The sequence below is a fragment of the Penaeus monodon genome, chromosome 5, assembly GCF_015228065.2.
Source record: "Penaeus monodon isolate SGIC_2016 chromosome 5, NSTDA_Pmon_1, whole genome shotgun sequence".
In the NCBI taxonomy this organism is placed as follows: Eukaryota; Metazoa; Arthropoda; class Malacostraca; order Decapoda; family Penaeidae; genus Penaeus; species Penaeus monodon.
Window position 1 is genome coordinate 27,941,629 of NC_051390.1, and position 10,000 is coordinate 27,951,628.

A 10,000-nucleotide genomic window follows, 5' to 3' on the forward strand; every position below is an offset into this window, starting at 1 on the left:
CTCTCTATCACTGTATCTCTCTCTCTCATCTCTCTCTCTCTCTCTCTCTCTCTCGGCTCTCCCCACCCCCCCACACTCCCTATCTATATCTCTGTCGTAAGCACGACCTGGAAGTCAAAGACATAGCACAATACCTAAGCACCGCCGAAGGTGGTTGTGCTCCGTCTGCGCACGCGCGGCGACGGGAGAGAAGGAGAGGAGGAGGTGAGAGACAGAACCTCGGAGACGGAACAACACGGCTAGCTGGACTCGACAACTCCTAGTGACTTTGGGTAGGAGAAGTGCAGATCTAGTTGTGGGGTAAATAACCTACTGGGCGGGAGTCTAGTATTGGAGAATAATTATAGTGAAACATTTTGCTTTCTCATCATTAGCAGCTAATGACTAAGACTAAGAGGAGGTCTTGGATATAAGCGTTGGGTAATCGGACGGGGTTCGTCACGGCTCCTTCCTCCGGAAAGCGCAGTGATAATAGTGTAATTTTTCAGTGTTTTCTGTGTTGTTTTTGTTTGTCTATATTTAGTTTCTGTTTTACATTTATATATATAAAACACAAATAAAATGTAAGGCAAGTTTCTCTTTCTGTAGTCCTCCAGGATCCGAGACCTTGTGTAGTTTGTTGGGTCACAGGGTCATTTGGTTTGTAAAGGGTTTCCAGTTTTAACCCATAGAAAAGACTGGTTTGGCAGTTATAACATCAAATCTTACGGGTGTGATTACTTTTATTTTTCACAGATTAATCTACATCTTGATTACGACATGTGGTTGTCAGGCGGTGGTGCTGCTTTCCGGTTTATTCCACGTTACTTTTCTTTGTTATTGTGTATAAACCTCTAATTTTTTTTGACAGCTACGGTTTTCCAGGACGTTTTTATTTCATATATTGTTTTGGTGTTATTTTCTCATACTCTATATGGGGAGTTCCGTGCTTGTTTGCTATTTTTGCCATGTAAAAGGGGTGCTTTATCTTTTGCAGGGTATATGTTTTCCCGTACAATTAGTTTTTTTTGCGGGCCTGTTGCTATACTGTTTTCTTATATTTTACCATAGTCCCGCCCCCGGCTTCCCCCCCCCTTACGGAGCTACAGAGTGTGGTCGGAGGGTTGTTTACAGCCGTCTCCGCGCTGCTGATCTTTGACCGCGTTTGGCACTACGTCAGCGGTCACTAGGCGGGCGGCTACAGCAGCCTTGCGCGTGTCGCCGGGTGAGGGCGCAGGGCTTCGGGGTGACGGGGTACTAGGGTATTTGGTGTCGGGATCTGGGATATCTGGGTGACGGGGTCGGCGCGCCAGTGTGGGTCGGCGGTGTGACCGGTCGTCATAGCATACTTGCCTGGGTTGGAGTCACAGGGAAGTCGCAGAACGGTGCGGGCAGGCGAGGGATCCTGTTACGTACGGGCGAGAGAGCGCGAGAGTGCCCGCTGGGGTGGGTGAGTATTGCCATTTCCACCTCAGTGTCTTTATTTTCGTTTTTGTTTTTACTTATATCAAGGTATTTTTTTTTGTCTTTGCACATGGATGTGGGTCGCTGCGGGGTGTTTTTACGACGGGCGGCTGAAGACTTGATTGTCTTTCTGTTTCCTAACCGGAACTCGCTCTGCTTCGAAGATAGGCCATTGTTGGAGGGGCCGAGTGCCAGCTGCTGTTGACGAATTGTCGCTACAGAGGCAGGGGAGTGCCTAGTTCCGGTGAAGTGATTTACCGGAGATCTAGAGAGGCTTGTTTGTATAACTATTGCAGGACCTCGGATACAGGGTCGGCGATAGAGTTTCATTAGACATTGGTCTGTTGACTCGAGGGGGTGCAGCACACAGCGGTCTGCTGATCCTCCAGGGCCACCTTTCCGATCCTGAGGCACGGAGACCCGCAGGTATCTGACGGGAACGGAATTATCCTCATCTGCGTTCGTAAGGTCGAGGAGTCTGGTGAGTTTAAGAGACTCGACCGAGCCTCCACGTATCACAGATTTCAGGGACCGAAGTTTTGCGGAGAAGGTAAATAAAACCGAGTCACCAATATGGCTGGGGGCACGTTTCACGGGAGGGACTTGATGATCTTGGAGATCAGCGAAGAGCAATCCGATAAATATTGTAAAGACTAAATTGCCATCTTCGAGGGTTGTGATACTATAGAGCAAGGAGGCATCCAAAATTTTGGAGTGGGTTGTCTATGTTGAGGACTTACCACGGGAGAACATGGGACGACTCTGGCGAGGATAAATTTAGCCTTGGAGCGGCTGCGGGGCGAACCGCTAACGGAATTGGAAATTCTGGAGGCGGCGAACACTAAGGATGTGTGGAGTTCTAAATGAACGTCTCCTGACAGGTACACGCGGCGAGGCCCAGTTTATTCATCCTTACTTACTGGTCGGTTTGCAGACATTGAACGAAAAGATGGGGATTCAGTCACAGCTTTTTTCAATCGCTTGCCACCAGGCAGGTCTGCTTGGGAATTAGTAGGCTAGCAAGAGTTAGAACCTATTATTATGGGGACGTATGGGCATACATTTTTTGGCTAAGGATTTACCGGCCTTTCTTTTATACTAGAATCACACGCTGCGAGATGGTGTTTTTCTCCTAATCGACCCTTTTAGAATTATACAACTCGTTGGCGGTCCGATAAACCAAGTTGGTGCTGCAGCTAAGGTGAAGGGCCCAGTGGGTGCTCGCCGGTTGCGGCCGCTACTTCCCCTAGGGGTCCTAGGCAAGGAGGCACAAGTGTGGGAGAACTCAGGGCGGGGAGACCGTCGAAGGTTCCGGCCACCCCTTTGCCCCCCCTAAGGAAGGCAGTTTGTGGCAAGGACATTCTGCTGCTGCAAGAAAGAGGGGAGGTACGTCAAATCTGGCAGCTCTGTCCCCTGTCTTTATTGTAAACATGGCGGGCCACTCCATTGAACGAGTGTACTGCCCTTATAAAGATGATCAGGGAGGATCCAGAATTGGTCGGCGGCCTCACTCAGGTCAGTGCTGCTTATTGTTCCCGAGTTGGTCACGGTGTTGAATCCTGTACCGTTTTTTCAGGGGGATCTACGCGGATTGCGTGGAGACTTCACAGCCCTGGTGGGGCCCAGTGATCCTCAGGGGGCGTCAACATACAGAAGGAACGGTGGCGCAGATCTGGGACAGGAGGCCGAGGGACTATGTTGTGTTTCTACTGTCAACGCCGGGTCATATGAAGTTACACTGTCCCGCGACTACAAAATGAAAGAGGGACAAGACAGGACCTCCGCCTGCCTTATATAAAAAACGGGGAGAGAAGGGGAGCACTTGATGTGTTTCCCAGGTTGCTCCCCATGGGTACAGGTATAGGGACACTGGCTAAGGAAAAAAAGTTCGTCAGTTCCTCTGTAGGGGATGGGGAATGGTTATCACTGTACCAGTCTTTTGGTACCGGGTTACTGTTGTTTGAATTATTAGTTTTTTTGGGGAACTACCAAGGTCGTATTTGATACGGCAGGGATGTTTCACTAGGTCTGTAGTTAGTTTTCTTTCCTAAAAACACGGGATAGGAATATCGAAATAAGAGACTCCGATCTTAAGGTCAGTGGGGTTGTGTCCAGTGATATAAGGCCCCAAAGAGGGGAGGTCGCTATTCCATTAGAGTTTGGGCCGGTCAAGGTCAGCATTGGATTTTAGTGGCCGGGGGATTCATAGGAATTTTGCCATGGGAAGTTGCTGTGGGGTGTGATTTTTATTTCGGATCACCCACGGGTTATTATTTCTAACATCCACCTCAGCCCCTCCACCTTTCGAGCAGGGGGGGGGGGGGGGGGGTCAACAAGTGGATGTGGTATGGATCCGTAGGCAGGCTCATTGCTACCTGAGTGTGGTTGTAGGGGGGCCCCCTACACCAGGCCGGGTAACCGACAAACGGGACCGCCTGTGCGTCGCCCCCTGGGAGGTTAGCAGGAAGTGGCCAGAAGGTACTCATAAGTGAGGTTGAGGATGCTGCAGAGCAGGCGTAGCAATTTAGTGGGGTAGCCACTATTAGAGAAAGTCAGATTTTTTAGAGCTTGTACGTGCGGAGTGTTAGATTTAGAACTCAGCGGGGGTGGAATGAGGTTTCCGGATAGGATGAGGCTCCATGCTGTTCGTGACCACGGGAGTTTGCTGTCTTAAGACTTTCGGGAGGGAGTATTCGGGATCGCACGGTCCGGAAATCAGTCTTTTGGTTCATGTGCCTTATGCAGTGGAGGATTTTTTTTCATATTAGGTGTAGTCCTACGGTCTGCATAGGGGACGTCGTCGAGTTGCAATACCGTCAACTTGACGAGGACTCCATAGTTTGCGATAAGATCTGTCAGTGCTAAGCTAATAAGTACTTACTACGGATACAAAGGTAGTTAGGTTGCTAGAGAGGTAATGGCTGGTTCGCAAGGAATTCCAGGACATGACATGTTATCAGGGTTAGTCCGAGATTTTCCAGGGTGTTTCTCTGATGTGACCACTGGTGATCTCGGATCATTTTTTCCATGATATTAGAGGCCATGAGGGAACCCCCTATCTATAAGACGTCATATCCATTTTCCCTAAATAGTGGGAAGAGATTAGGCGCCAAATCGGGTATGAAAAAGATCACAGGGGGTGATTTCCCCTCAGGTCCCCTTATAACATTCTTTAGTTAGTGCCAGTCAAGAAGAAGATGAACTTTCAGGCTGTGTCTGGATTTGCAGAATTGTTAATGAAGTAATCCAAGATGATAGATATCCATTGCCGCACATAGATAGGTCCCCTACACGTTGGGTCGGAGTAGGGATTTTTTTCTTGTCTTGACCTTCGTCAAGCTATCACCAACTCCCATTAACTTCCCAAAGTAAGGTGATTTACGCTTTCTCGACGCCGTAGGGGCACTATCATTTCAATGTATTACCTTCGGTTTGAAGGTTTCTCCTGCCTCCTTCCAGTGTATTATTTACTAGGTTCTCACCGGATTAGTTGGAGAGGTTGGGTTTGTATACTTAGATGATATTGTTGTTCTTGAGATTCATGGGAAAACACTGTGATAATTTGAGGAGCCGTGCTTGAACGGCTGAAAGAGGCAAATCTCGTACTTAAGTTGTCGAGTGTAATTCTTCAAACCCCAGGTAAAAAAAGAAAAGATTATTTGGGCCACATTTATTTCGGGAGATGGAGTGTAGCCGCAGCCACAGAAGGTTAGGAGCGATGAGAGTACCCTTTCCGAACCTACTATGCGAGATTGCAGGCAATTTTTAAGGCGAGCTGGCAAATTTTTTCGTAAGTTCTTAAGGGCTTTGCGATGTGGCCCAATCATTTGGTTTGACGTAACCAGAGGGTTCGCTCTGTTGATAATAAGAGTATATTAAGAATGGAATCCTCAGGCAATAGAGGCTTTTTGAGTCTTTGCGGGGAGCCCTAAGCGAGGATGATCGTACTTAAATTCCCAGATTTTAGTAGAATTTTGTATTAACGACATATGCCGCAAGTTTTGTGGCCATGGAGGTGTCCTTCAACAGAGAGACGATGCTGGGGTATTACGGCCTTTGTCATATTTTAGTGTCGGGCAATTTAAAAGGCGCCCAAGCTTCAATTATAGTAGCAATAGAACGGGAGGCTTTTAGCTTTGTCTATGGCTCGAGTGAATCTTACTATTCTTCAGGCTAAGCCGGTGGAGATCCATTCGGTACCATCGGCCTTTTGCGACATTTGTTTGCCAGTAATGAGGGTTCGGACCGTGTGGCTATCGGTGGCGGATGGCCATAGCAGATATTTGTATATTCCGGTGGACTATATACCAGGAAGGGATAATGTGGTAGCTGAGCACTATCCCCGTATTAGAGAAAGCTGATCATCTATTGATGATCTGGTATAAGGGGCCATTACTAGAAGCAAGCAGCGTGCCAGGGGAGCATAGAAACAACCTGGTATACAGTGAGTCTCTCTGGCTGTGTCCAAGGTAGTAGGGATCCCTGAAGGTTATAAAGGTATGGTTTTTTTTTTCGTGAGGAAGTTAAGGAAAGCTCAGGCAGTAGATTCTTTTTTGGGGCGTGTGAAACGTCACCTGTCGAATGGGAGGCCCTTGCCGGAGGGTTTCATTAGCGTCTGCCGTGAATCTAGACAGTTATCACCTTTCGGCCGATGGGCTGTTATTATAATATCCATACGAGACGTGTATGGGAGTAAGATTTTTAGGGTAGTGGTACCGGAAAAATTCCAGGGAGGTTGCTTTGACAGCTGGCACACAGTCTTCCTATCTCCGGTCTGGAGGAGTCCACTGCTACACTAGTAAGGCTGAGAGAAATTTGCATTCTTCAACGGGATGAAGGATGCGGGTTTCGGAGGCTTTTCAGACATGTGAAAACCTGTTACGTTGTACCGGGGAGGATTTCCTGCACCTCTGTTGAGTTTCCAAAAGTCCTGAACCCTTCCAGGAGAGTGTCACATGGAATTTGGTTGGTCAGTTCCAGTGCAGAGGGGTTTAAATAATATTTCTCACAGTAGTTGGATGCTTTAACTTAAGTACCTTTATGCGGCTCCTCTAAAAACAAAGGAGCCGGGAGGTAGCCTAGAAATAGCATTCATTTGAGACAGTGGTAAAAGAATGAGTGAGGCTCCATGCCATATCGTAACAGCGGGGCCGGGATTCGTAAATGAGTTTTTTAAGGAGCTATGGACACCGCTACGAATTTGTAAGACATTCATAAACTCCTTATCCCCCAGTTCAAATGCCAGTAGAGAGAGTAACGGTGTCTTGACAAAATTTTAGGACCCCTGGTATGGGATAACCCGAATGCTTGATGTATGTTTGCTATGGCTAAACCATGGCATACAACACAGCATACCATCGGAATATTAAGGATTCTCCCCTTTTTTGCTTGTCAGCCCATGACCTCCCAAAATTGCATATTTGGTTATTTGCAGAGGGGACGGCCCCCTGGTACAATTTAGATAATTTATCTCAAGAGCTTCGAGTGATAGGCAGTAACGTTTTTAAGCGCTGCAGTATCACATCGAAGATGAGATAAGGCGAATGCCCTGAGATAGACCGCGGGCTAGGCAACCGTCCTTAAGTGGAGGGTGACCGGGTATAATGTGCAGGCTATACCCAAAGCCTGGTGTTGAGTAAAAGGTACAAACCCTTATTTATAGGGGCCCTATCGGGTTGTAGATAGGGTAGTGATGTAGTAATATCAATTACGAGTGCTGTCTGATGGAAAGAAGTAAGATTCATGTTGACAGACGAGTTAGAGACATCTCTTGGCCCGGGGCAAGGGGAATGTACAGAGGGCATCTCCTTACAGTGACGCCTGGAACCTGATTCTAGCGAGAGGAAGAAAGCTCCGGGGTAAATACCATTTCATCAGTGGGGGAGTCAAAGTCAATCTCTTGTGTCTATGTAATGTTTGTACTCAATGTCAGGGTTTTTTTTTTTTTCAGGTTATTTTGGGTAGGGTGGGGCCCGTGGAGTCGGAGGATTCTTTGGCAAGCACCTGGGTAGTAGTTTTCATTCCGGAGGGACGGGTCCTCTACCCTTTCCGTCCAGTGCAGAATCACAATACCCATACAATTGAGAGGTCACGGCTTACCGTGTCCTTTGCTTGAGCTCCGTCCGGCTTCAGGACTGGATACGCTTGGATAATATACAGTTAAGTTTTAAGTCCCAGGCTGACAGGAATAGGGTAGGGGCGATGACCTCTGACCTCCGGTCACCCATTATAGGTGGGTTAAGACAATGGTTCGGCAGATGTCAGATGAGATTGATCATCATACTCGTAATTCGAGATTTTTTTTTTTGGGCAATGGGTAGAGACTCACGGCAAAGAAGTTCTTATGAGTATCTCGGCCTTAACGAATGTTTGCGAACTTCGCCTGGGGGGTAGTAACAAGTAGCAGGATAGACAGGCTACCACTCTATGCTCTGTCTAACTGAGGATAACGGGCTCGCAAAGCTTTATCAATGGGAGGTATCTTTTTCGCTCACTGGAAAGCACCCTCGGGGTGTATACACGAATAGAGGAAGCCAAAAAAGGCTAGAGGATCTGTGGGTTGTTAGACTGGGCAGTCAAAGGACTGGGAAATCAGTGGTAGAGTACCCAACGATTTCTTTCTCTACTTAGTCTTACCTTGGAGCATTATAGGTCAGTGTTTAAAAAGATCAGACTTGACCATATGCGTTATGGGTGGGTTACGAGATGCAATTAAGGGACATTTATCACCGAGAACTCTTTACCCCCAGATGCCTATATTGAATAACTTTTACAGCTCCTCAAGGAGGGGGTGCCGTAATTTTTTCCTCCACGGAGAAGGATTTCATCTGTATTATGATCTGATACCTGTGACGGTTCGGGGCCCGGGATTTCCTCTGGACATATCTGATTATGTATCTAGCCACTGTCCCCTACCAGGGTTGAGGTTGGATGTTTTTAGTGTCACATATTTTCCCAATGCACTGTCGAGGAGATTTCGTCTTTATTTCAACAAAGATATCTGCCTCGTATTTATTTTGTTTCAGAATCCCGGGCATGTTTTTAGGAAGTGGTTCCCACTGGATTCCTGCCGTACAGTTAGAGCTGGCCTTTATCTATGCCCGCGTCAGCTGGACTTCATCGCAGAGGCACGTGGCAGTCGTGCTTGTCGGCTGCCTTCCTTCAAGGGGACAAGGTGGAAGACATCTGTGATGAGGTGGTGACCCTGACCACTTTGCGCCGATAGTGGTGAGGGCAGGGACGCGATGGATCTACAGTGTACGTATCCCATTGAGATCTCTTTTTCCTGTTCGGGAACACTCCCTAGCAGGGATCCCGAAACCTAGGGACCATTGGACGGTGTAGGAGTCCTTCGTCTGGGTCCGGGTTTTCAGGCTACTCCAGGATTTTTCTTTCATTCCACCGATATCGTCCCTTTGGAACGTATCAGCAGGCGATTAATTGTTTTACCAAGCTGGGCTGGCAAGATCTACAAGGAATGGTTGTATCAGGACCTGCGAGATGAAAATATTGCATGAGGAATACACGGGGAATTAACGAGCCTGGGACCGACGTTCGTGAAGCATCGCACTCCCGTGTCAGGGAGCGGCTTGATCAGAGCTCTCCCCGGTCGAGCGTGAGCAGGACTACGTGGGAAGTGTCCTGCGGTGGTATCCTGGGCCATCATCATCAAGTCTGTGGTGGTTTGCAATGGCCGGAATGGCTGTTGGTTCTTCAAGTTTTTCATCATATCGTCTGTGGTGCAGTCGACGGGGCGAAACTCAGAGGAGAGCGCGTCCCCGGAGACCAAGGGTCCGGATTCGCGTTGCCTATCGAGCTACCGTCACGGCAGCCAGTGCAAGTTTTAGTGGCAGTCTCTGAGTGACTTGCCGCCCTTCGAGGTGTTGAGCCGGGGTGAGGCAGGTTCTCCTATACGGCCTAAGTAGGCTCCGGCCCGGACGACATGGATCTGGGACGCATCATATTTATCGGGGGGAGTGATGTCCGTAAGACGGACATTGGAAGTAAAGACATAGAAATAAATAGCCCGACGAAGGTGTTGTGCTCCGCTGCGCCGCGCGGCGACGGGAGAGCAGGAGAGGAGGATGTGAGAGACAGACCTCCGGAGACATAAGGAACACGGCTATGATGGACCGACACCTACTAGTGACTTTGGTAGGAGAAGTGCAGATCTATTTTGTGGGGTAAATACTGGGCGGAAGTCTAGTATTGGAGAATAATTATAGTGAAACATTTTGCTTTCTCATCATTAGCAGATAATGAATAAGACTGAGGAGTCTGGGATATAGAGGTGTGGTAAATCGTGACTGTGTTCGTCACGGCTACTTCCGGAAAGCTCATGAATAATAGTGTACTTTTCAGTGTGTTTCTGTTTGTTTTGTTTGTCTATATTAGTTTTCTGTTTACATTTAGATATATAAAAATCACAAATAAAAATAGTAAAGCAAGTTCTCTTCTGTAGTCCTCCAAGGTCAACTAGACCTTGGTAGTTGTTTGGTTCAACAGGGTCATTTGGTTGTTAAAGGGTTTTTCCAGTTTACCCATAGAAAGGAACTGT